General features: G+C 44.8%; 1 non-coding gene across 1 annotated transcript; it reads right to left on the bottom strand.

Moving 5' to 3' along the window:
• Positions 1 to 4,986: 4,986 nt before the first annotated feature.
• On the bottom strand, positions 4,987 to 5,093 carry LOC121100575. Its single transcript, XR_005832324.1, has one exon. It is a non-coding gene; the product is annotated as a U6 spliceosomal RNA (small nuclear RNA).
• Between the last annotated feature and the right edge of the window lie 20,461 nt (positions 5,094 to 25,554).

Genomic DNA, 25,554 nt, shown 5'->3' with positions numbered 1-25,554 from the left:
CTGGTCTCTTGTGGATCCCCAGCCTACTGGAAAGGGCTCTCCACAAGAGCTGGGTGTAGTCTTCAGAGCGCTGGTTCTTATCAAGTGATTTTGTATTTTGATGCTGAAGACTTGCTTCTTCCAGAGTAAGGTGACTTTCAGGGTAGAGGCTGGAGGTGCGGGTGTGTTGTGGGTTGAGTTGTTCTTGCCCAAATTCATATGTTGACGTTCTGACCCCTAGTCTCTCAGAAAGTGGCCAATTTTGCAGACAGGGTTTTTACCAAGTTAAAGGTGACATAATTAGGGTGGCCCCCTAATCCAATATGACTAGAATGCTTATTAAAAAAGGAAATTTGGAGACAGAGTTGCACATAGGAAGAAAGCCATGTGAACATGAAGAGAACTATCTACCCACTAAGGAGAGAGGCCTGGAACAGATCTTTACCTCACAGCCATTGGAAGGGACCAAGCCTGCAATATCTTGATTTCGGGTTCTGGGGTCCAGAACTGTGAGTACATTTCTGTTATTTAAGCCCCATAGCATGGGGTAACCTTGTTATGGAGGCCCTAGAACATGAAAACAGGGTAACTAACAGATCAGAGTTATTTAGGAAACCTCATGGTTCAAGGTAAGTATCATAGAAAGAAAGAGGGATGTATATATATATATGATGCATAAGTACATATGTGTGTGTATATATACATTTGTATAGTCTTATTTTATCTATATGTAAGAAATGGGGAATCCTTTTAAATAGGGGAATGTCAAAGGGGCATCTATACCCCAATGTTTTTTTTTTTTTTTTGCTTTTTTTAATGATTTTTTATTATATTATGTTAGTCACCATACAGTACATCCCCGGTTTCTGATGTAAGGCTCGATGATTCATTAGTTGTGTATAACACCCAGTGCACCATGCAATACGTGCCCTCCTTACTACCCATCACCGGTCTATCCCATTCCCCCACCCCCCTCCCCTCTGAAGTCCTCAGTTTGTTTCTCATAGTCCATAGTCTCTCATGTTTCATTCCCCCTTCTGATTACCCCCCCTTTCTTTATCCCTTTCTTCCCCTACCGATCATCCTAGTTCTTATGTTCCATAGATGAGAGAAATCATATGATAGTTGTCTTTCTCTGCTTGACTTATTCCACTTAGCATTATCTCCTCCAGTGCTGTCCATGTTGTAGCAAATGTTGAGAACTCGTTCTTTCTGATAGCTGAGTAATATTCCATTGTATATATGGACCACAACTTCTTAATCCAGTCATCTGTTGAAGGGCATCTCGGCTCCTTCCACGATTTAGCTATTGTGGACATTGCTGCTATGAACATTGGGGTGCATATGGCGCTTCTCTTCACTACGTCTGTATCTTTGGGGTAAATACCCAGTAGTGCAATGGCTGGATCATAGGGTAGCTCAATTTTTAACTTTTTAAGGGACCTCCACACTGTTTTCCAGAGTAGCTGTACCAACTTGCATTCCCACCAACAATGTAGGAGGGATCCCCTTTCTCCACATCCTCTCCAACAATTGTTGTTTCTTGCCTTGTCTATTTTTGCCATTCTAACTGGCGTAAGGTGGTATCTCAGTGTGGTTTTGATTTGAATTTCCTTGATGGCTAATGATTTTGAACATTTTTTCATGTGTCTGTTAGCCATTTGTATGTCTTCATTGGAAAAGTGTCTGTTCATATCTTCTGCCCATTTTTTGATTTGTTTATTTGTTTCTCGTGTATTGAGTTTGAGAAGTTCTTTGTAGATCTTGGATACCAGTCCTTTATCTGTAGTGTCATTTGCAAATATCTTCTCCCATTCCGTGGGCTGCCTCTTAGTTTTTCTGACTGTTTCCTTGGATGTGCAGAAACTTTTAATCTTGATGAAGTCCCATAAATTCATTTTATCTTTTGTTTCTCTTGCCTTTGGGGATGTGTCATGAAAAAGGTTGCTTTGGCCGATGTCGTAGAGGTTGCTGCCTATGTTCTCCTCTAGAATTTTGATGGATTCCTGTCTCACATCGAGGTCTTTCATCCATTTGGAGTTTATTTTTGTGTATGGTGTGAGAGAGTGGTCAAGTTTCATTCTTTTGCATGTAGCTGTCCAATTTTCCCAGCACCATTTATTGAAGAGACTGTCTTTTTCCCACCGGATGTTTTTTCCTGCTTTATCAAATATTAGTTGCCCAAAGAGCCGAGGGTCCATTTCTGGGCTCTCTATTCTGTTCCATTGGTCTATGTGTCTGTTTTTGTGCCAGTACCATGCTGTCTTTGTGATCACAGCTTTGTAGTACAGCTCGAAATCCGGCATTGTGATGCCCCCAGCTTTGTTTTTCCTTTTCAACAGTTCCTTGGAGATTCGGGGCCTTTTCTGTTTCCATACAAATTTAAGGACTGTTTGTTCCAGTTCTTTGAAAAATGTCCTTGGTATTTTGATCGGGATAGCATTGAAAGTGTAGATTGCTCTGGGTAGCATGGACATTTTAACTATGTTAATTCTTCCGATCCATGAGCATGGAATATCTTTCCATCTTTTTATGTCTTCCTCAATGTCTTTCAAGAGTGATTTATAGTTTCTAGAATATAGGTCCTTTACGTCTCTGGTTAAGTTAATTCCAAGGTAACGTATGGTTTTTGGTGCTATTGTAAATGGGATGGATTCCCTAATTTCTCTTTCTTCGGTCTCGTTATTCGTGTATAGAAATGCAACTGATTTCTGAGCATTGATTTTGTATCCCGCCACGTTACTGAATTGCTCTATAACTTCTAATAGTTTGGGAGTGGCTTCTTTTGGGTTTTCCATATAGAGTATCATGTCATCTGCAAAGAGAGACATTTTGACTTCTTCTTTGCCAATTTGAATACCTTTGATCCCTTTTTGTCGTCTGATTGCTGTTGCAAGGACTTCTAGTACTATGTTGAATAATAGTGGCGAGAGTGGGCATCCTTGTCGAGTTCCTGATCTTAAGGGAAAGGCTTCCAGCTTTTCCCCATTGAGAATAATATTTGCAGTAGGCTTTTCATAGATGGCTTTTATGAGATTGAGAAATGTACCTTCTATTCCTACACTCTGAAGGGTTTTAATCAGGAAAGGATGCTGTATTTTGTCAAATGCTTTTTCGGCATCGATTGAGAGGATCATATGGTTCCTGAGTCTTTTCTTGTTGATATGATGTATCACGCTGATTGATTTGCGAATATTGAACCACGCTTGCATCCCAGGTATGAATCCCACTTGATCGTGATGGATAATCCTTTTAATGTACTGTTGGATTCTATTAGCAAGTATCTTGTTGAGGATTTTGGCGTCCATATTCATTAGGGAAATCGGTCTGTAATTCTCCTTTTTGATGGGGTCTTTGCCTGGTTTGGGGATCAAGGTAATATTGGCCTCATAGAATGAGTTTGGTAGCTTTCCTTCTGTTTCTATTTTTTGAAATAGCTTTAGGAGAATAGGTATTATTTCTTCTTTGAATGTTTGGTAGAATTCCCCAGGAAAACCGTCCGGGCCTGGAGTTTTGTTATTTGGAAGGTTGTTTATCACTGACTCAATTTCTTCATAATTAATTGGCCTGTTTAAGGAATCAATTTCTTCCGGTTTCAATCTTGGTAGTTTATAGGTTTCCAGGAAGGATTCCATCTCTTCCAGATTGCTTAGTTTATTGGCATATAGCTGTTGATAAAAATTTCTAATAATCCTTCCAATTTCAATGGTGTTCGTCGTGACCTCTCCTTTTTCATTCATAATTTTAATAATCTGGGTCCTTTCTCTTTTCTTTTGGATAAGTCTTGCCAGTGGTCTGTCAATTTTATTGATTCTCTCAAAGAACCAGCTTCTAGTCCTGTTGATCTGCTCTACTGTACTTCTGGTTTCTGCTTGATTGATTTCAGCTCTAATTTTGGTCAACTGCTTCCTCGTGCGTGGATTAGGCCTGTCCCTCTGTTGCTGTTCCAGCTTCTTGAGGTGAGAATATAAAAACTGCATTTTAGATTTTTCTATTCTTTTGAGTGAGGCTTGGATGGCTATGTATTTCCCCCTTAGGACTGCCTTTGCAGTATCCCATAGGTTTTGGACTGTTGTATTTTCATTCTCATTGGTCTCCATAAATTGTTTAATTTGATTTTTGATTTCCTGGTTTATCGAGTCATTCCTGAGCAGGATGGTTCTTAGTCTCCAAGTGTTTGAGTTTCTTCCAAATTTTTCCTTGTGGTTGAGTTCCAATTTCAGAGCGTTGTGGTCTGAGAATATGCAGGGGATAATTTCAATCTTTTGGTATCGGTTGAGACCTGTTTTGTGTCCCAGAACATGGTCTATTCTTGAGAATGTTCCATGGGCATTAGAATAGAATGAGTATTCTTTGGTTCTGGGGTGTAGTGTTCTATATATATCTATGAGGTCCAACTCGTCGAGTATGGCATTCAAAGCCTTTGATTCTTTGCTTAGTTTTTGCCAGGGTGTTCTGTCTATTTCTGATAGTGGAGTGTTGAGGTCCCCTACTATTAATGTATTTTTATTTATATGTCTCTTTATTCTGGTTAAGAGTTGGCTTGTGTATCTTGCTGCTCCCCTGTTGGGGGCATATATATTTATAATTGTCATATCCACTTGTTGAATACTTCCTTTAAGAATAATATAGTGCCCTTCTGCATCTCTAACTATAGTCTGTAGTTTAAAATCCAATTTATCTGATATGAGAATTGCTACCCCAGCTTTCTTTTGAGGTCCATTTGCGTGAAAGATGGTACTCCATCCCCTTACTCTCAGTCTGAATGCATCTTTGGGTTTGAAATGAGTCTCTTGTAGACAGCAAATGGATGGGTCATTTCTTTTTATCCAATCTGCAACCCTGTGGCGTTTTATGGGATGGTTCAAACCATTTACATTAAGACTGATTACTGAGAGATATGATTTTAATGTTGCCATGTTGCCAGTAAAGTCTTTGTTTGTATTGGCTGTGACTTTCTGTTCTGTATCACTCTTGGGGCCTTTTTACTTTTATAGAACCCCCCAAAAATATATGGAACGCTTCACGAATTTGCGTGTCATCCTTGCGCAGGGGCCATGCTAATCTTCTCTGTATCGTTCCAATTTTAGTATATGTGCTGCCGAAGCGAGCACTATACCCCAATGTTTATAGCAGAAATGCCCATAATAGCCAAACTGTGAAAAGAGCCCAGTTGTCCATCAACAGATGAATGAATAAAGAAGATGTGGTATATATATAATATATAATGGAATACTACTCAGCCATCAAAAAGATGAAATCTTGCCATTTGCAATGACATGGATGGAACTAGAGGGTATTATGCTAAACGAAATAAGTCAATCAGAGACAAATTCCATATGATTTCACTCACATGTGGAACTTAAGAAACAAAACAGATGAACATAGGGAAAGGGAAGGAAAAATAAGATGAAAACAGAGAGGGAGGCAAACCATAAGAGACTTTTTTTTTTTTTTAAGATTTTATTTATTTATTTAACACAGATAGAGACAGCCAGCGAGAGAGGGAACACAAGCATGGGGAGTGGGAGAGGAAGAAGCAGGCTCACAGCAGAGGAGCCTGATGCGGGGCTCGATCCCACAACGCCGGGATCACTCCCTGAGCCGAAGGCAGACGCCCAACCGCTGTGCCACCCAGGCGCCCCCATAAGAGACTCTTAACTCTAGGAAACAAACTGAGCGTTGCTGGAGGGGAGGGGGTGGAGGATGGGGTAAGTGGGGGATGGGCATTAAGGAGGGCATGTGACGTGATGAGCACTGGGTGTTGTATGCAACTAATGCATCACTAAATTCTACTTCTGGAACTAATAAAACACTATATTTAATTAAATTGAATTTAGATAAAAAATTAAAAAGAAAAGGGGAATGCGCACACCTCTCAGCTGGCGTATTTAAATGGCGGCTAAATGCCTCCATCCTCACGGAGGGTGTCTTCTGTATCAGTATTATACTTCAGAATTGCATCTTGGGTGAGCGCCCTGAGGACTGAATGGCTTATTTAGAAACATTTTTGTCCATTTGGGTTTAGAACATTCTGTTTGCCAAACATCGCTAAGTCTGATGCTTCTGATCTCTCTGACATAAAACCGCATTTAAATGTTCAGAGTCCATACCGACTGTAGAAAGAAACCCTCGTGTTGACTGTGGTCTGTCTCTGGGTAGTGCTCACGGCATTTGCAGGACTCGGTGCAGCTCTGGAATGTTTGGACTATTTCAAGGAAAGCGTGTGTACTTTTGATGTTTTCAGTGCAAGTATGGGAAAAATGATGTGCTTCTTTGCTTATGTCCCCAAATATCCCATTTCTATTCCAATGATAGTGGAGGTGGCTTCCTACTTTTGATGTTCTTGTATGGCGAATTTTGAACATGATCTCTTTTCATTTGGCCACAAATTCTCAAACTATTTTATTGGTATCCCCTTGGCTTAGTCTCCTGTTTAAACACAAATTTCCCCACTCTCTGGATTTTTCTGTCCTCTTTATTTTCAAAAATATCTTGAAATTCAGTGATCCAACTACAAAGTTTAAAAGGGATATTTTCGATGAAGAATAGAAGATTTTGCTTCGCAAAAGCAAAACGATGACCCAAGATGCACGAATAAAATTGCAGGGAAAGCCATCTAAAGAAGACAGACAGCTGCACAGGAAGGTCTTTGAGCTCAGGGCTGGAGGGGGAGGTGCTCTATCTAGATGGAGTAAATCTCTTTGGCAGGGATCTGTAAGAAGAGGGTCAGGGGACTGAGAGGTGTAAGATCTTTCCTTGAGGAAGATTCTATTATACCGTAGAAGGAGGAAAGCCAAAAGAATCACTCACTCTGTGGTCCGCCAAAGAGGGTCTTCTGGCTGGAAAGAGTAGAACAATATATAAAGGGAGGTAGACATAGGGGAGGTGAAAGGAGATCCACGAAGCCTAACAGGCATTTACATGGCGGACGGACACGTCAGCTTCAGATGCGTCACAGCCCAGAGTATTCCTCAGGGCTCCTGCCAGACACCTTTGAGGACTCACAGTCGTGGGTAAGGGTTCCAAAGACTGGGAATAGGCTCGTGTGAATTCTTTTCAGAAAAAAAGGGGAAAAACAGAGACTCTCTGGACTGGTAAACGTCAAGTCAGCCCTTGGTAGCTTCTGGAATGGTGTGTGAAAACAGATGGTTTCTGAGCATTCACAATAGGAAATAATGAACACTGAGCGCCAGCTTAGGTTCCCAATGATCCGTAACCAATTAGCCTCATTTCCCTTCTTGTGTTTAATTAGTGCAGTTAGGAATACTGTACACATGTTTTCATCTCATTAAAACACTTGATGAAGTTTCTCATATTCTTCGACAAGGTGGAGAAAGAGGGGAATCTGAGGCCAGCAGCCGGAAGTTGGATTCTTAACTGATGAATGACTGTCTTTAAATGGAGCCGATTAAGGACATACTGTTGAGGTAAAGAGCTGTAATCTTGGGCCACACGGTTCTGTCCTGGGATGGTCTTTGCTGTCAGTCATGCAGATGAAGATTTAGTAGATTTGCCTGTGAGACTGCCGGGTCCCTTGCAAGCTGTCTTACAGACATTCATGTCCCACGTGAAGCCTTGGCTAATGACTCGCACGTAATGGCTTATCAGCGAGTATTTGTTGAGTGAATAAATGAAGAAACAGAATGCTTATGAATTAAATTTGCAAATCACAAGAAATCTGAACGGAAATTTCCATTGAATACTGAAGATTAAAAGTTTCTTTAAATGGTGGAACATTTACCAAAAACCAATATAAGATTTAAAAAGAGGTCCTTTCTGTGTCCTTGGCCATGTGGGTCAGGGTGGCCTGACCTGGGGGTCCTGCGTTGAGAGACTTCAAAGCCTTATTAAAAACGTGTGCGTCCCCATGAAGCCCTACTTTACCAGGAGATCTGGGTAGGAATGAGGTTGATGGGTTTCATTGTTTATAAAATCAAGAGTGCTGATAAAAGAAGTAAAGCTTTGAAAGCTTTGAGTCCTGCACCTGCTCACGGCATCCTTAGTTCTACTTGGAGTGCACATCAGATGAACGTCAGTCTGGCCGTAAATCTCAGAAGCTCTGTCAGGTGGGAACATGGAGCATCACTTGTAGACGTGGTATTTCCTTTGTGGCATGGATAAATGCACGTGAAGTGAAAAAAAAAAAAAAAAGGATTTAAAAAGAGTAAATATATATTTTTGCATTTAGTTTACTGTCTCCCCCTCCCCCGCCCCAGCTGCATGTGCTATGGCTATGCTGTGCTTATGGCTGGGGCTATGGAGAAGATCAGCCCACACTGATAGAAAAGTGATGTCCATCTGGTCCCGTCATTGTCTGTAGTGGTCAGATCACACCTAGAGTCTTGTATCTGTTCATAGGTGTGCCATATTTTCAGAGGGATTTTACAGATTGGACCAAGTCCAGAAATGGGCAGCTGGAAACCATCATTTTACAGAACTAGTTAAAAGGACGAGAAACACTTAACTGAGGAAAAGAGAAATTTAAAGGTGAAGCGATTGCTAAATTGTGCACCACATTAGTGCTGGCCCGTGAACCAACCACATCCAAATCCACGGGGGTCATTTTCAAAACTGAGGATTTCCAAGACCCGACCCAAGATCCTAACCAGCTCCAAGAACCTATGATAAGACAAGGGAGAGGTATTTTTACAGGCGATCATGCATGTATCATCCTAGGGGGCATTCGTGTAGACGGAGAATCCACTGGGACCCTGGCAGTATAGGTGTTGGAAGTGAAGGGACTCAAATCAAAAAATCAAAACCAGACGAACAACTGGGTGTGGTGGTTGACAGGTCTAGTGCTGGGTAAATGGTCTTCCATGCGTGGTGGAGAGCTCCCTGCCCCTCAGAGGTATAGGCGAGAGTGGATTACGAGCATGCTATTAAAAAGGACTCCAGCTTTGGGAGGGAAGTTAATTTGGAAAAGCTCAAAATTCTTTCGTTAATTCAACAAGTATTGATCGAATGATACTACAGGGCTGAGCGAGAACAAGGCCCTGCCTTCTTGGAGTCCACATTTTATCATGTAGTGATTTCAACAAAGTCCAGCCTTAAAAAAGCCCAAAGTAGGCGATGGAAAAGCCATAGGCAAGCAGTTACACAGGGAAACATGTAACTTAGACATAAATGTATTCCCATTTATGCAGCAAAGAATTAAGTGGAAAGAAAAGAAATGGGGAAAACTGATTTTGAGTGTAAATTTCGGCTAAAAATGTTGGCAAGTATATAAAGTGCCATTAAGTATTCTGATTTATAGACATATAAAGTTAGTGCTGCTATAGTCAAGAGAGTGAACTCCTGATGCTTTTTAAAGAAGATTTTATTTACTTATTTTTAGAGAGAGAACATCGCACGAGTGGGGCTGAGGCAGAGAGAGAAGGAGAGAGAGAATCTCAAGCGGACTCCGCAGAGCCCGACATGGGGCCTGAGGTGGCATTAGATGTGGGGCTTGACATCACCGTCTGAGATTGTGATCCGAGCTGACATCAAGAGTTGGGCGCTGACTGCACCACCCAGGTGCCCCACCCCTGATGCTTAATAAGGCCTCAGATGGAGGAGAATACTAGACAGGTGGGATGGTGATCCCAGAAGGGAGACACATGGGGTATCTTCTTTTACTCATTGGCGTTGGTAAAGGGTTTCTGCAGGCAGTTCAGTTTTTAGAAAAGGACACTGTCTTAATAATGTCGTTGCGCTGTCTTCCGGGATCAGTCAGAGGAAATTTAAATCCAAATGTTCTCTTGCCGTCAGTGATTAGCTTAGCATTATTATAAGAACAATGCCATTGTATTCCGTGTATGCACATTCTATGATTTACCTGAGTAATTTAGGGCTCCACAGAGTTTTTTTGGTGTTACCTTTGAATTTAATGTTAAATTTTAAAAGCTTTAAAAATGCACAGGTTAGGACTTCTATTTCTGTCAAGAATGTGATCCACATACCCTAAAAACCCTCTTGCTATTAAAAAACCCACCCTGGTAATACTGGATTACATAAGACAAAGTTTCTTCAGAATGGGAGGCTGGGCTTGCGAGAAATAGAGGCAGTATTCAGAGAACTACTGCTTGTGAATTTTCTAATCTCAAGGCAACAAACAAATTCTTCCATTTAGGAAGGACCACGAGACCTAAGCAGTAGAAATACAAATCAGCAACAGTGTTAGGAGTGAGCTGGACTGTTAGGTAGTCGGGGCCAGGGTCCCCAACAGGGAAATATGGAGGCGGGACTGTTAAAATAACACGGCACTGACATCCTCTTTTGCAGCTTAGACAGGACCGGACTAGCATTGCGCTAGAAGTGACTTCTGCAAAACGTCCTAAAATAAGTCAATTAACCACAAAAGCATCTGTCAATATCATGGGCGAGGGGCAGTTAAGACATAAGCCCCTAGATGTCAGCAAAAAAGACCTTCATCACATGGACATGAACCTAGTAGGTAGACGGACACGTGACCAGAGCCCTGATTGGCACAACTCAGCACACCCTGATTGTTCAAGACAGTTCTGCAAAAGAGCTCATAAAAACCTCTAAACTTAGAAACTCTGAGGGCAACCCTCTCCGGCCCCTCTCCCTCTCTGGGAGCTTCCTACTCTTGCTCGATAAACTTTGCTTTGCTGCCCACCACCCTCCATCTGGTCTACCTCTTCATCCTTCGAAGCAACGTGACCAAGAACTGTGAGCGCTAAAGGCAGAGAAATCCTGCAGCAACAGGGGTCCCATGGACATGAACTGGCAAAATACCCCAAATGAATATCGTAAAGGTGACCAGGGAGCAAAGTCAGGTGACCCACGAACGAAACTGAGATGGCACCAGACTTCTCAAGGGCAGCGGCAGCGATCGAAGTCAGGAGGCAGTGAAGTAATGATAAGAACATGGCAGGGTTGGCTCTCAGTGCTTTACGTTCAGTCTCTCCTTCAGTCTCGACAGCCCTCGAGGGCAGGACCAGTGTGGTTCCCCGCGGGCCGGTTTGGATGCCAAGCTCAGACTCTGGGAGTCCCGAGCGAGCGAGGTCCTAGAGCTAGGGATCAGCAAAGCCCGCTGGACTGTGGGGATTCTGCACACGGAGCCTGTGCTTATAAGGATTATGCTCGCACAGGAGCATTTTCAAATAGCGGAGAGAAAAATCAACTTCCATCTAGAATTCTACAGGTGGCCAGGAATCACTGAAGAGTGAGTGCAAAATAAAGGTGCTTTCCCGACAAATAAAATGTAAAACAGTAGGCCTTCACTGAAAAGGACAGCTAAAAAAAAATAAAATAAAACACAGACTATATAAAATAACAAAAATAATGTGATGAGTTTGGGCTCTAAATAAAGGGAAGCTGAAGACGGGGGCGGGGGTGGGGCTGGACTCCGGACCGGGAAGTCTTGGTGATGAGGGAACAGAAGGCAAGCTGAGGACAAAGCAGAAACTGACACCCCCCCCCCATGGGATGTATGTGACATTCCCCAGGCACTCCTGGTTAACAAAGAAATAGTTAACCTGTAGATACCACCATCGTGCAAGACTTAAGTCTCCCTCAGTTTTACAAATGTCTTTAGCAGTTTACAAGAACGAAGCATTTCTATCAATAACCGAGCTTCCGGAAGGCAATGTAGATGCAATTAAATGCCCTTATAATCTGCAGCCCCCAGGAAGTGCCCAACTATCTTCATGTTAATGCCTTATGAGAGGGGTAAACAGCCTTCACTTGACAATGGCAAGGCCTCTGGTATCTTGTGAGTCTTCTTTAACATAGGAAAGTATTTCCTCAACCTCCCTTTTTCCTTTCCTCCCCCAACCCCATGGTATATAATCAGCCATCCCTCACAACCCGGGGCAGCAGCTCTTTCTGCTCACGGGTCCTGTCCCCGTGCTTTAATGAACCACCAATTTTGCACCAAAGATGCCTCAAGAATTCTTTCTTGGTCATCGGCTCCGGACTCCACCCCACTGAACCTCACGTGTATTCCCCGACCTCATTATTGGCATCGCGTGGGCGGCCGGGAGGGCTGATGGATTTTGGACCAGGTCATGTATGCCAGCTGTCATTTTAAGAATAACCACCTAGGGGCACCTGGGTGGCGCAATCGTTAAGCGTCTGCCTTCGGCTCAGGGCGTGATCCCGGCGTTACGGGATCGAGCCCCACATCAGGCTCCTCCACTATGAGCCTGCTTCTTCCTCTCCCACGCCCCCTGCTTGTGTTCCCTCTCTCGCTGGCTGTCTCCATCTCTGTCAACTAAATAAATAAAATCTTAAAAAAAAAAAAAAAGAATAACCACCCAAAGCATAGAAAAAGAAAGCGTAATTTCCAAACTCATGTGGAGAAAAAGGGAAATACAGGAACCTTAATGTATCTAATAATTGTTTTGATATAAAACATTCAAAATCCCATCAATCCTCTTTTCTTGGTTTCTCTTATTGGATGGGAATCTAGTGTGACTCACGTCGACAGGGAGGACGCTAGCCTTCCTCGAGCGCCTGTGAGTGTGGCTGATTGGCTTGTGTTGTCTGAGTCCGTCTTCACAGTAAACCTGCAAAGAGTGCGTAAGGCCCCCCAAATCACAGATACAGACACTAAGGCTCAGAGAGTTGATTAACGTGCGATCACACAGCCTTTCCAAGGCAGGAAATGACTTCGAACATGATTGTCTGACTCCAGGCCAGGATATTTTCACTTCACTGGGGTCTCCAAACTCCCAAGGAGGGGAGAGCTTGGTAAAGAGGCTCTCTGTCCCTACATGTTCCCAGCGTTGTGTTATCCAGATAAAGTCTTGCTCCTTCTGTCCTTCAACTACGTGGAGAGGCTGCTGTGAAACAGAAGGTACAAATTAATGTAAACTGTACGAGGCTTTTTCATCAGCGTTTATCTTCCTGGGCAACAACACATGTTGTCACATGGTGGGGGGAGGGGGATGCGGGGTATCTTCTCTATGTAAAGAAAAGAAAAGCAAGCAGTCCTTTTACTAAATATGTGGGAATCCCTGAACTTGGCTTTTCACTCGAGACCCTCAAAGACTGTCGGGGTGCCTTCCGCCGCGGGCGCTGGACCCCGCTCTCCGCAGTGCACAGACTCATTCTGCCTTCCTGCAGGAAACCAAGCGCTCTGCCCCTCCCCCCACCTCTTTCGAATAGGTTCCACGGCCAGCATGGAGCCTGTTAACATGGAGCCTGTTATAGGCCTAGAACTCCCGACCCTGAGATCAAGACCTGAGCTGAGCTCAAGAGCTGGATGCCCAACCGACTGAGGCCCCAGATGCCCCCGCCCCGTTTGGTTTTAACTCTGCAAGCCATGCTATCTTCATCAGAGTTTAGTCAGCAATAAAGGATTTACAGAGATCTTTACGTGGGGTTTAGCACCTGCTGCTCGGACTCTCAGCTCGCCTTACCCTCCTCTGTTGGTTCCCTCATTAACTCATACATCTGGCCCTCGCTGAGGGCCACTGTGTGCCCCGTTCCCACTGAAACCGCACACAACCCTTACGTCTGAGAGCATCTCAGCAGCTTGCTCGAGGTTATGAGCTTCTATATGGAAGGGCCTTGCCTTTAGATTCATTTGATAGGGCTCTCCCATTCTTTTAGTACCTATTTCTACTTAATCTCCTTTCTCAACATGGCAAATATTTATCTAAATTGATGCCTGTTTAATACTTCCTGTACTTGATCAAAAGACTGGGGTAATCTGACTTTCTGTAACTCTTTATTTCTGGACCCAATCTGACCTGCTGTGTTTCTGGCTGAGTCCTGCTGGGGACTAAGTCAGCCCCCGGGGAGGAGGCAGGTGGGGTTCCCAGACAATGCAGGAGGTCGGGGGGGAGGGGGGGAGGAGAGTTCAGGCTGGTTTCTGGCCCGGGCAGGGTCACAGCCATGGGGACGTCATCAAGGGCAGAGCCTGGTGCCCGATCTGGCTGCTGGGCAACCTGAAGTCCTATTTCTGAGGTCCTGGCCCTCAGTGTCCTGCCCTACTGAGCACTTGTGTTCTCCTTCATATGGAGTTGAGCTGGAAAGATGACCAGCAATATGCTGTCCCTTTCTACCTGAACCTTCTTTTCAATGACAAATATAAATGCAACCGGGCAGGTGGGCCTAGGGGCCATGGCCCATCTCTTGGGAGGACCTGGAAGAGGTGTTTGACTCCTGCCGCCCCTGCTGGCCAGTTAGTATACCAGCCAGTCGGCCAAGGCCCGTGTACAGATGAATGGAGCCCCTAGGCCACAGCTGTGGGGGTCCCTGGGATAGTGGGATATTTTAAGTTGGGTCTACGTGAGTGTAGTATTTTCTCCCTTCTGAGAGAGTTAAATGGGAAAATGTACATGTCACAGAATAAATTTTTTAAAAAATGCTGAAATCATTATAAAATGGATAGGAAGGGATGAACCCACAAGCTTGTACCAGGTTGGTCAAAAGGAGACCCATCGCGTACTGGTCAGTGTGGATAATTCCTGGACAAGGGAGGCCGTAGGGGGAGACAAATCCTTCCCAACCTCCTGGGGCCCTTCCACTTGCCGAGATGACGGGCTGACCACAGAAAGGACGACAGATCATCACACCCCGGGTCCACACCGCCATCTTGGTTTCAGTTTGTCAGAAGTTAGAAGTGGAAATTTCATGACGAAATACCAAGTGATGGACATTAAGGTGGGCACGTGATGTGATGAGCACTGGGTGTTAGACGCAACTGATGAATATTGAACACTACATCTGAAACTAATGATGTACTATATGTTGGCTAATTGAATTTAAATAAATTTAAAAAATAATTTAATATTTTTAATAATTTAAATAAATTAAAATAATGGTGAACAAATTAAGTGTAAATCATACCTGTTTACATGTATCTATAATAATGAATCAGAATGAAAGAAAATATTTTCCTTTAAGGCATAATATATATACATTTATAAGGATATTATTGTCAATAATTACCTTAAGGTAGGAGCATATTACAGCCAGTGGAGATGGGCTTTATCTTTTCTTTTTTTTTAATTAAGAAAAAATTTTAGAGTAATCTCTACACCCAACATGGGGCTCGAACTCACTGCCCCGAGATCAAGAGCTGCGTGCTCCACGAACTGAGCCAGCCAGGTGCCCTGTGATGGGCTTTACCTTAAAACATAAAGTGTATTACGATTATCCTCAATTAAAAAGGGTACTTACATGTAGAAACAAATCTTTCTGAAAACAAATCAATTGGTAGACAGTTAACACATCAGTTTTTATACTCGAACATGAGTACCCTTCTTTTCAACCTGAGAAGTATATAATCACTAAGACTGCTATATTAGCAACAAATTACTTTTATAAAATTAAGCTAGGAAGACTAAGTTTCTTTTTAGTTATTATTATTATTATTATTTTTTTTTTTTTAGTGTTCTGGCTTTGATAAACAAAAGAGCTGTCATGATAGTTTTGACTTAATTAAAATCTAGAGAATGCCAACAAACCCAATTATTTTTGCTTTTCCTCCTTTTGTAAGGCAAAGGAGCCAATATTCATGTTTACCTACTGGCTGTTCAGGAAACCGCAGAGATATTTTGGGTGTAAAAGACATCTTAAGAGCTTCATGATTCTAAATATGGGGCCTGAATTTAGGAAAACAATATTCAAGTGACTCGTCAAAAGAGATTGGCCGTCAAACAGGAGATTTGTCATCTTGGCATCCTCATTAGTAAGGCTGAAAATACAGCATTTAAAATGGACGTGATGAAAGCTAACAGAACCGCAAGTAAGAATATTAATCCTCACCAAGGAAGACTAGGTGTCGGTGTATCTAAAGTGACCTGACGCGCACTTCTGGCACCATCGATATGGAGAAAGCTTTTCTCTACCACAGACTCTGTAGATGCCACTGCAATCCGCTGCTGTAGCTTTTCTCCATCACAGATTACAGCTCGAAACTCTGGACAAAATCTACGTAGAAACTACCCAAGGACTCTGAAAAGTAAAAATAGCAGACAGATTAAGGACAGGGGTCAACATTTGACGCAGTGACTCATATGGGGTGAATTTTCTGTTCTTTTTTTCCCCTCTCATTGTGTAATCTTTCAGTTCTGACCTGGGGGTTGTCCTGGTTGTGAAACTATGTAGCGGACGTGGGCAGCCAAAAGGAAGAGAATCCCCACGTTTCTGGCCACGGTGCCTGGAGAAGCGGCTGTGCAAATCTGAGACGGTGGAATGAACTCCCCCACCCACTTCCCCCTCGACCTTGTCCCAGGTTGTGGCCCCACTGTAGACCCCATCTTCCTGGCAGGCACGAGTACCTGGAGAAAGGGGCCCCTGCATTCCAAACAGCTACTTTTCTTCTCCCCTTGCTCTCACTGCTTTGCCCTGAGTAGAACCCAGTTGTGTCAGTGCAAGCTGCTGACACTCTTCCAGAAATTTGCTTTTCTGGGTGGGAATACAGGAAAGGGGGCGTCCAGGAGCCAGAGCATGGAGAGATAATTCTGACTTCGAAAGCTGAATTGACATTGAAACCACTGCCAGAGAGGCTGAAACAAAACTCATGGTCTGAACTTAACTGGGTTAGCTGACTGCTAAGATAATAATAATAATAATAATAATAATAATAATAATAATAAAAATCAACATTCTCTGGAAGATTTTAACATGACCCAGAATCTCACAACACAATATTGAAACTGTCCAGAATATAATGCATATTAATTCAACCTACAAAGAACCGAAAAATGTGACCAATCCTCAAGGGAAAACACAGTCAAGAGATGCCGACCCCGGGATTACGGACATGTAGGAATGATCACATGTGCACACTAAAGTCTTGAAGTCTTGAAGTGAATGGAAAGTTAGAACCTCTCAGCAGAGGAATGCAGACTAGACAAGGTAACACGGAAAGTTGAGAAGTGAAAAATGCAACTCCCTGAAATTAAGAAAACCTCCAGTATTGCTAGGCAGACCCAATAGCAGAATGGAGCTGATGGCTGACACAGGAAAGAACTAGGGGACTTGAAAACTTGAACAGAGACACAAATAGGGACCCCAGACTTCTCAGATTTAGTAGAGTCAAGACAACTCAGCAAACCCCGAACAGGATGAAAATAAAGAAAAGCATATCCAGACACAGAAAAACAAAATTGCTAAAAACCAAAGAAAAAGAAGAAACCTTGAAGGCATCCACAGAGAAAGGAAACTTTGCATACAGGGGAACAAAGATTCAGGTGTCTATGGTGTTCTCATCTGAAACCCTGGAGGCTGGCAGGCAGCGGGTACAAGACTGGCTCAGCTGGGCCCTGAGCCGGTGTGGGGAGCCCTGAGGCCAAGAGTGGCTGGTAACCTGACACACGGGGGTACACGAGACAGCCTGAGCCAGGAGTTGCACAGAAGAGTCAGGCTCCAGTGCCAGAGAGGAGGCAGGAAGGGATTGCTGTCCAGAGGGTTTGGAAGGAGGATGGAAGCCTGGGCATGTGGACAGCAAACAAAATGGAATAGAAGGTTCTGGAAACTCCCTATGGGGGAGGGGAGCGGAGGTCTCCTGACTGATGGCCCAAACGGCTGCTTCTGCATGCGCTTTGCTTTGCTGGCCAGGAGGTGAGACAAACGGGAGGGTTTGGTGGGGAGTCCCTCGGGCTACTTCCTTCCTGACACTCTTCATACTCTTGGGAATTGTGACACGCACACTTCTCTCCCTCTTCACCTGGTGAGCCCTCCACGGGCTGGGACCCTTCTTCCTGAAGGACGCACCAGGATGCGCCAGTTGTTTCTATCTTCGTGTCTAGCACTGTGCCTGGCATACGATACCTCCCCGTGTGGCACAGAGGAATCAATAAAGAAATCGAGTTTGTAACCACCACTTTCTGTCGTACGATTTTTATTCATAACGCACAGCAGGTTGAGGCAGGCACTGGCTGAGATGGCAAAGCCAGGAGGAAGTTGTGGCAGGGATTTTAACACTCAGTTGGGATTCAACAGGGGCAGGTAACCTGAGGTGGGAGCTCCGGATGATGCCGGAAGACGCCCAATAAAAACGTTCTTGGCCCCAGTGTTTCCACGAGCTCTAGAGGCAGGTGAGATGTAAGGACCGGAAGCCACGGTCCCGCCCTTCACGGTCTGTAGAATCTGTAAAGAAGAACTGGGCTCTGCACAGTATTAAGCAACAGTTTCTTTTACCGATGGGGAAATTTCACCCATTTTAAAACAGTTATCATTATCACTGAAAATACAGATGTAGTGAAATTTATAGGGCTTCATTTAGGCATTGAACACTTAAACAATTTTCTAACACAATAAAATAAGATTAGTGATGTGTCTTTTTTAGGAGCTCTTTTCTGAGATGAAAACTTTTGATGTGGAAAATACCAGCTACCATTTGCCTGAGACCCGGGTGAATTACTCGAACGTCTGCCCATGACAGATGCCTGTGTCTGCGGCAGAGTTTTGCCCTCCCTTCATTGAAATACATAAAACTGTTTCTTCAGTTTCTAAATTTGTTGATTTAACGCCAGGAGTTCAATTTCTTCCAGAATTTATTCACTAGCAGCATGACACTGCACTTTCTCATAGGAGGGAGTCCTTTTATGGTTGACGATAATTCTATCAAGATGATTCCATGAAAACGTCCTGTTTATAGTTCTGGAAGTGGAGCTCGGATTACAGAGGGGGTCCTCGTTTGTTTGTACGCGGCTCCCACCAGGATGCCTTGTCGAAATAGTAATTGCATGATGCTACTGCTTTTGAGCAGATAAATAAGAACTGATGGTTTATGGGATCACATAATTTCCCAAAGTCCTTTCCCTGTGACCAGGACTTGAAGTAAGTGGCAGAATGAACAAAAACACCCTCCCCGCCCTATGGAGCATGACCAGAGTCAAAAGGACGAAGGGAGACCCAAGTTTTGTTGTCCTTCCTGGGCCCCCATCACTGGCATCCTCTCCCCACCCCATGTCCCCAGCCCAGAGGCCCCTGGCTCTCCAGGGACATTGCTGTGGCCGAGACTGCTGTCCTCCGCAGTGCTGGGCATGGCGTCCTATTGAAATGCACCTGTCTTGTGTCCCAGCACACAGCCTTACCTGCCACCGCTTCTGCAAAGAATGCTCTCGTTTTCAATGCCGCTCTTCCATATTTTAGCCTGGATGGCTGGCAACTGGCTGTGTCCACGAATAAAAACAGCTGCCCCCACTTCCTCCTCCATCTGTGTGACGCAGAGGGCGGGCTTCTAGGGGGTCACGGGGGGCAGGCAGGGATTTCCTCCGTGTCCACTTGTGCACGATTTAACACTTATGTGCGAACCTCACTCGAGGCTCAGGGACATAAAACCAATGATGTGAGGTCTCTCTGTCCCCAAGTGAGGGGACAGGTATGTGAGCTGCACCCTCAGGGGTGCCGCGTGGTAAGGTTGCTGCAGAGGCGGGATAGGCAGGGCAGGAGGATGAAGTCACTGACTTTGAGCTGGGGAGAGAAGGTAGCATTCGATGTGGGTTTTGATAGCTAAATAGGAGTTTTCTAGGGACCTGGGGAAGGGAGGCGTGGGCAGGAGGGTGACCAGTCATGTCCAAGTGCTGCGTCACAAATGACAGACTGTTGACATGGTTGGTGAGAGGTGCCATGCACCTTGTGGCTGGTATTGAGGCTTGGTGAGGAGTGGGGCCAAGTTAGAAATGGCCTTTCAGTGTGGGCATGCATCTATCCAGGTGCAACCACAGTTTTCAGCAAGGGCCTGATTTAGTGAGGTCTGATTCTTCTCACAGTGGAGCTCAGGGAGAGACCAGTCATGGAGTGGCCATAAAAGCACTAGATAGTGGGGCCTGGATTGGGGTGGGAGGAAGGGTTGGACTCGAAAGACGTGCTCAGGGAGAATGGACTGGGTTTTGTGATGGAGAGACAAGGGAGTCTGGCCTGGGTGTCAGGCTGAAGGGTAACAGTATAGACCCAGAGGGACAGTCATGGGAGGTCCAGATGGCTGGTGGGGAAGCTAATGAGCTCAGTGATGATGGCCTGCCTGATGGGTCCCTTCCCTCATGGATGGAAAGATCTCAAACGCATCTGTCTGCTGTCTCTGCTTCCCACCCGTTGCCCCGCCCGCTTCCCAGTCTCGTGAGCCTTGGCAGTTGCTGGAGAACAAAGAGACGGGGGAACTTTAGGGAGAGGCAGAGCCACGGTCCAAGCCACCCCAGCAAGCCCAGGCTCCCAGGAGGTGCAGCCAGACGGAGGTGCGGCATGGCCGGGAGGAAGCCTGACCGCACATCTCTGTTCATGGTAGGAATTTCGGCTTGTGTTGGTATTTCCATGCCTGGTCATTCTATAAATGGGAGCCAGTCCATTGATGAGGCGCTAGGTCTCATCCAAATGGGTAGATTTGGAGCTTCCTGCTTTGTCATTCACTTTTTCTTCAGACAAGGCATCTGAGAACTGCATCCTTCCCTGGCGGCATCGGAGGCACGAAAGGTCAGCGAGTGCTGAGAAAAGCGTGTGTTCCTGGTCTGGGGACAGAGGGATCCAGCCCTGAAAACAAATCTCATTAACACTTGGCTTTTAAAGCACTCGGTTTTGTTTCCAAATGTAGTAGTTATTCTCTGCCTCGTGGGCTTTGAGAAGAGTGTGCTTCCACCCCCACAAATGTCAGAGACTCAAGTCCCCTCCTCACCGACAAGCTTCTTCTCTGTGTTCATGGACTTCAGTGTCATGTTATGAGATCAGAGCAGAAATAACAGATGTATCACGTCATTATTTATTTTCCATTGATTTATTTTGCTTTATTCATTTATTCATTTATTTCTAATTTAAATTCAACCAGCTAACATATAGTACGTCATTAATTTCAGATGTCGCGTTCAATAATTCATCAGTTGCATATAACACCCAGTGCTCTTCACATCACGTGCCCTCCTTAATGCCCATCACCCAGTTACCCCGTCCCCCCACCCACCTGCCTTTCAGCAACCTAAAGGATCTGTACTTCAAAACTATAGAACATTATGAAAGAAATTGAGGAAGACACAAAGAAATGGAAAAACAGTCCATGCTCATGTTTTGAAAGAATAAAGATTGTTAAAATGTCTATGCTACCCAGAGCGATCTACATATTCAATGCAATCTATCAAAATACTATTGACAGTTTTCACAGAGCTGGAACAAATAATCCTAAAATTTGTATGGAACAGGAAATACCCCAAATAGCCGGAGGAATGTTGAAAAAGAAAACCAAAGCTGTTGGCATCACAATCCCAGACTTCAAGCTCTATTACAAAGCTGTAATCAACAAGACAGTATGGTACTGGCACAAAAACAGACACATAGATCAATGGAACAGAACAGAGAACCTAGTAATGGACCCTCAACTCTATGGTCAACTAATCTTCAACAAAGCAGAAAAGAATACGCAATGGAAAAAAGAGAGTCTCTTCAACAAATGGTGCTGGGAAAGTTGGACAGCCACATGCGGAAGAATGAAACTGGACCATTTCCTCACACCATACACAAAGATAAACTCAAAATGGATGAAAGACCTAAATGTGAGACAGGAATCCATCAAAATCCTAGAGGAGAACACAGGCAGCAACATCTGTGACCTTGGCCACAGCGACTTGTTGCTAGACACGTCTCCAAAGGCAGAAGAAACGAAAGCAAAAATGAAGTGGGACTTCATCAAGATAGAAAGCTTCTGCACAGCAAAGGAAACAGTCAACAAAACTAAAAGGCAACCTACAGAACGGGAGAAGATATTTGCAAATGACATATCAGATAAAGGGCTGGTATCCAAGATCTATAAGGAACTTCTCAAACTCAACACCCAAAAAACCAAATAATCCAGTCAAGAAATGGGCAGAAGATTTATTTTGCTTTAGGATGTTATTACCCAAATTGGGGACCAAAGTTGGAACATTAGCCCTACAACAGGCTCTTTGGAAAATGGGTTGCATTGTTTGGTAAGTTTGGAAAAGGTTGCATTCCTTATGTTCCTCTTGAAAATTCACAATCCATAATAAAGGCTCTGAGAACTCCTGGCTAAAAAAACCGTAGAGTAACATACACACGATGACCATAATCACCAATAGTGTTCTATATACTGAAAGTTGCTAGGAGAGTAGATCTTAAAAGTTCTCATCACAAGCTAATAAAACTGTAATCACGTGAGGTGATGAATAGTAACCAAACGTACTGCGGTAAGGATTTCGTAATACGTAGGCGCGTCGGATCATTACGTTGTACAGCCTACGCCCACTCAGTGTTATGTGACGGTTACATCTCAATAAAATCGGGGAGAAGAACCGTATAGACAGGGTCTCCCAAAGTTAGTGGTTAGTACCTGAGACCCTGGACCCTATTTTTTTTTTTAAGATTTTATTTATTTATTCGACAGAGATAAAGACAGCCAGCGAGAGAGGGAACACAAGCAGGGGGAGTGGGAGAGGAAGAAGCAGGCTCATAGCGGAGGAGCCTGATGTGGGGCTCGATCCCATAATGCCGGGATCACGCCCTGAGCCGAAGGCAGGCGCTTAACCGCTGTGCCACCCAGGCGCCCCGCTATTTTTTGTTTTTTAAGTACATTTTTCATGTCCAGGGACAGACTTGTGTAAATGTTGCGCTGGCATAAACCATGAGAACCTTAAAAGTCACGTTCCTGAGTCCCTGAGAAAGGAAGAAGCAAGTACCACAGGCGAAGGATGGTAGGGCTGGTCTGGGGCCTCCAGAGAGGATCTTACTCTCTTTTGTGTCAAGTTCTTTCTTCCTTTTTTCCTTTGTCTCCACTTTTTTTTTTTTTTAATTGCTCTTTACCCTTTTTCCTCAGGCAAAAGTGGGGTAGTTGGTTCCTTATCTCTTTTGAAAAGTTATCTCAACCAACTTCCTGCCTAGGGTCTCATGATGGATTATTGGGTTCCCTCCTTTGAAACAAATCTGAGCTAACCTCTGCCAGCTCCCCATTCGTTCAGACTAGAGTGAGAGGCACTACTTCCTTACTTCTTCCCCCCAACTTTAAATCCATAACAGTTGTGGTAAAAAGCAGGGGGAGGAATCGGGCGGGCTAATGAACTAATGGACGGACGTTATCGCTTTAGGTTCTTTCTAGCTGGTAAGAGATTGTATTACATGGGCCAATTATATGACCTCTGTGGGGGTCCGTATGCTCCCCCCGCATAGTGGGGATCTAATAGCACTTGCCTCACAAAGCTGTAGTGAGAACTAAATGAGTTATCACATGTAAAACATTCAGAATAATGATTGGCGTAGAGCTTCAAGAGTAACTACCGGTAATTCTACTTCGACAAAATATGGCTGAGCGACTTTCCCTAAGTGAGCTAGGATCAATTCTTCCTCCCAGGCTTTACGCAGTAAAACCAATAATGAGAAATTCTGGAAAACAGAGTCTTCACACCTCAGCATTACTTGGTCATTCACCAAGCATGGCTAGCCCTTCTTACTTTATTTTGGAGATCAAATGTGCTTCTGCAGGCACTCGAACAACCACACAAAGGACCGTGGAGTAGCAGAGCTGGGGAGGGTGTCCAAGAAGGGAATCCGAGGCCTGGGTCCTGGACCTCTGTCTCCCCCGCCACTCCCCGCTGTTTAGAGATGTGCTCCCGGGTCATTCACCCAACCCTCAGAGCTGGCATGTTCGGAGGGCTCACCGCGTCCCAGACACAGTTCCAAGCACCTTCCTGACATCCCCATTGTGGATGTGGGGCACGGAGGGGACAGGGCCGGTAGGTGGCTTGGAAGTCCATGCTGCCAGTCCCCGTTGGTCTTGCACAGTGGAGTTATTAGAAGCTTGAACGGGACTGCCTGCATAAGAAGTGTTTTAGAAGCCAGAGTGTCTGGGGAAAGTCGCTTTTAGTTCTAGTGTGATTCCACACTATGGAAGAAGGCCGACAAAGCAGCACACTGAGATTAACGTTCGTTTTCTTGCCCCAGCCACAGGTGGGCAAAAGGGAAGGAGTTATCCAGAAGTTAGGAGCCTGAGGAGAAGCAGAAGGGCCCCAGAGTAAATCACCAGAAGCTGCCCATACCTGACCTCCCTTGGCTTCCTCCGTTTGCTACTGCGGTCCCATGAATCATGGTGCTGAGAACTGGAAGGAATCCCCCATCATCACATGTAGACCTGTGGAAGCATCGTGGGGCATGGTCCTGGGCATAGCATGGTATCCCTGGGGCAATGGAAGNNAGAGCGTTAAGGGGGCTGGAGGCTGCCTCCGTCCCCCAACAGAACGGCTTTGACCTAGCTCGCTTCCAGACGTTGGAGGCCCACACACGGTGCATTTGAAGAACGAAGATGGAACACAACAGACCAAGTCCAACCCGTGATTAGAATCAATTGACTCGGGGCACCTGGGTGGCTCAGTGGTTAAGTGTCTGCCTTTGGCTCAGGTCATGATCTCAGGGTCCTGGGATTGAGCCCCGTGTCAGGCTCCCTGCTCTGCAGGGAGTCTGCTTCTCCCTCTCCGCTCCCTCTGCTTGTGCTCATTCTCTATCTCTCACTCTGTCAAATAAATACATAAAATCTTAAAAAAAAAAAAAAGAATCTATTGGCTCTTCCTCTGTACTCCCACCACATTTCGTTAAACTTCTGTTAACATTCCTGTCCAGATTCAAGTCCTAACATGGTCACTTCCTGAGAAGTTGGTCTTCTGTCACTGGCTGTCCCTGAAGGAGAAAAGGAATCACTCAGTGTGTGTGTGTGTGTGTCCTCCTCAAGAGATGATCAGTGTCTTAAGCCATTGCTCCAGAATGTAAACGTTTGAAACGAATGCCGTTTTGCAAAAATGGCGCCGGGACTCAATCCTCTCCTCGAGGGTTTTCTCCAGGAGCTGTTTGCCAAGCTCAGGGTACATGAAAATCTCCTCGATCACAGAAAAATCTTTGAGCGTGAAGTTGATTTTCAGTCTGTCAGACAATCAGCACCACACAGCCGGCGTCTCTGCCGAGGCCGCCGTGAGGCCTAGAGCCCAGGCTTCCCGAGGGGCCGCACGCGCTCTGAGGGCCGGGCTGAGGTACGGGTGCGGCTCTGCGCTCCCGCGACGAACTGAGGAATCAAAACAAACAAAAAATACCTCAGAATTAAGTATTCTAAAAAACGAGGCTGTGGGGCTCCACAGGGGTGTGACGGCACTACTTGAAGTAACCTTCACGACAACTCTGTCGTCACGGCCACCAATGGTGGCGCCAGCTTACCGAGGGGGGTTGGCACAACCCGGGGACCAGGCTCCTTGGGTCCCTACGTCTCATCACCTCCATAGCTCGGAACTTGTGTCCTTGAGATTCAAGGGGAACCTCTGTTGTTGGACTCCGGGGTCTGGTTAGGTGTCTGTGCTCCCGAGCTCACTGGGGACATCAGGGGGGCACAGACCTGAGGGAAGAACGGCGCACTGGGCCGAGCTCTGAGTAGCGATAGCCTACCGACAGCTGAAAATCGGTGATTATTTAAGCATCCTTGGGTTTTTCATGTGCCAAAAAATTGCATTATTCTAGAATAAACCCAAAATAAGATAAAATATCTATAACAAAATGAGAAACACAAAGCTTCCTGAAGCAAGTTTGTGTACCGTTCCCTACACTTTGGCCATTGCCTGATGGCTAGAGGGCTTTATTTTTTTCAGAGGTGGCCAAGGTCATCTGAACTCAGTCTTCCTCCCTAATCTGATA

The sequence above is a fragment of the Ursus maritimus genome, unplaced genomic scaffold (genome assembly GCF_017311325.1).
Source record: "Ursus maritimus isolate PB19 unplaced genomic scaffold, ASM1731132v1 scaffold_4, whole genome shotgun sequence".
NCBI lineage: Eukaryota > Metazoa > Chordata > Mammalia > Carnivora > Ursidae > Ursus > Ursus maritimus.
Note: the sequence above shows the minus strand (reverse complement) of the source record. Positions and strands in the feature narration are given on the sequence as shown.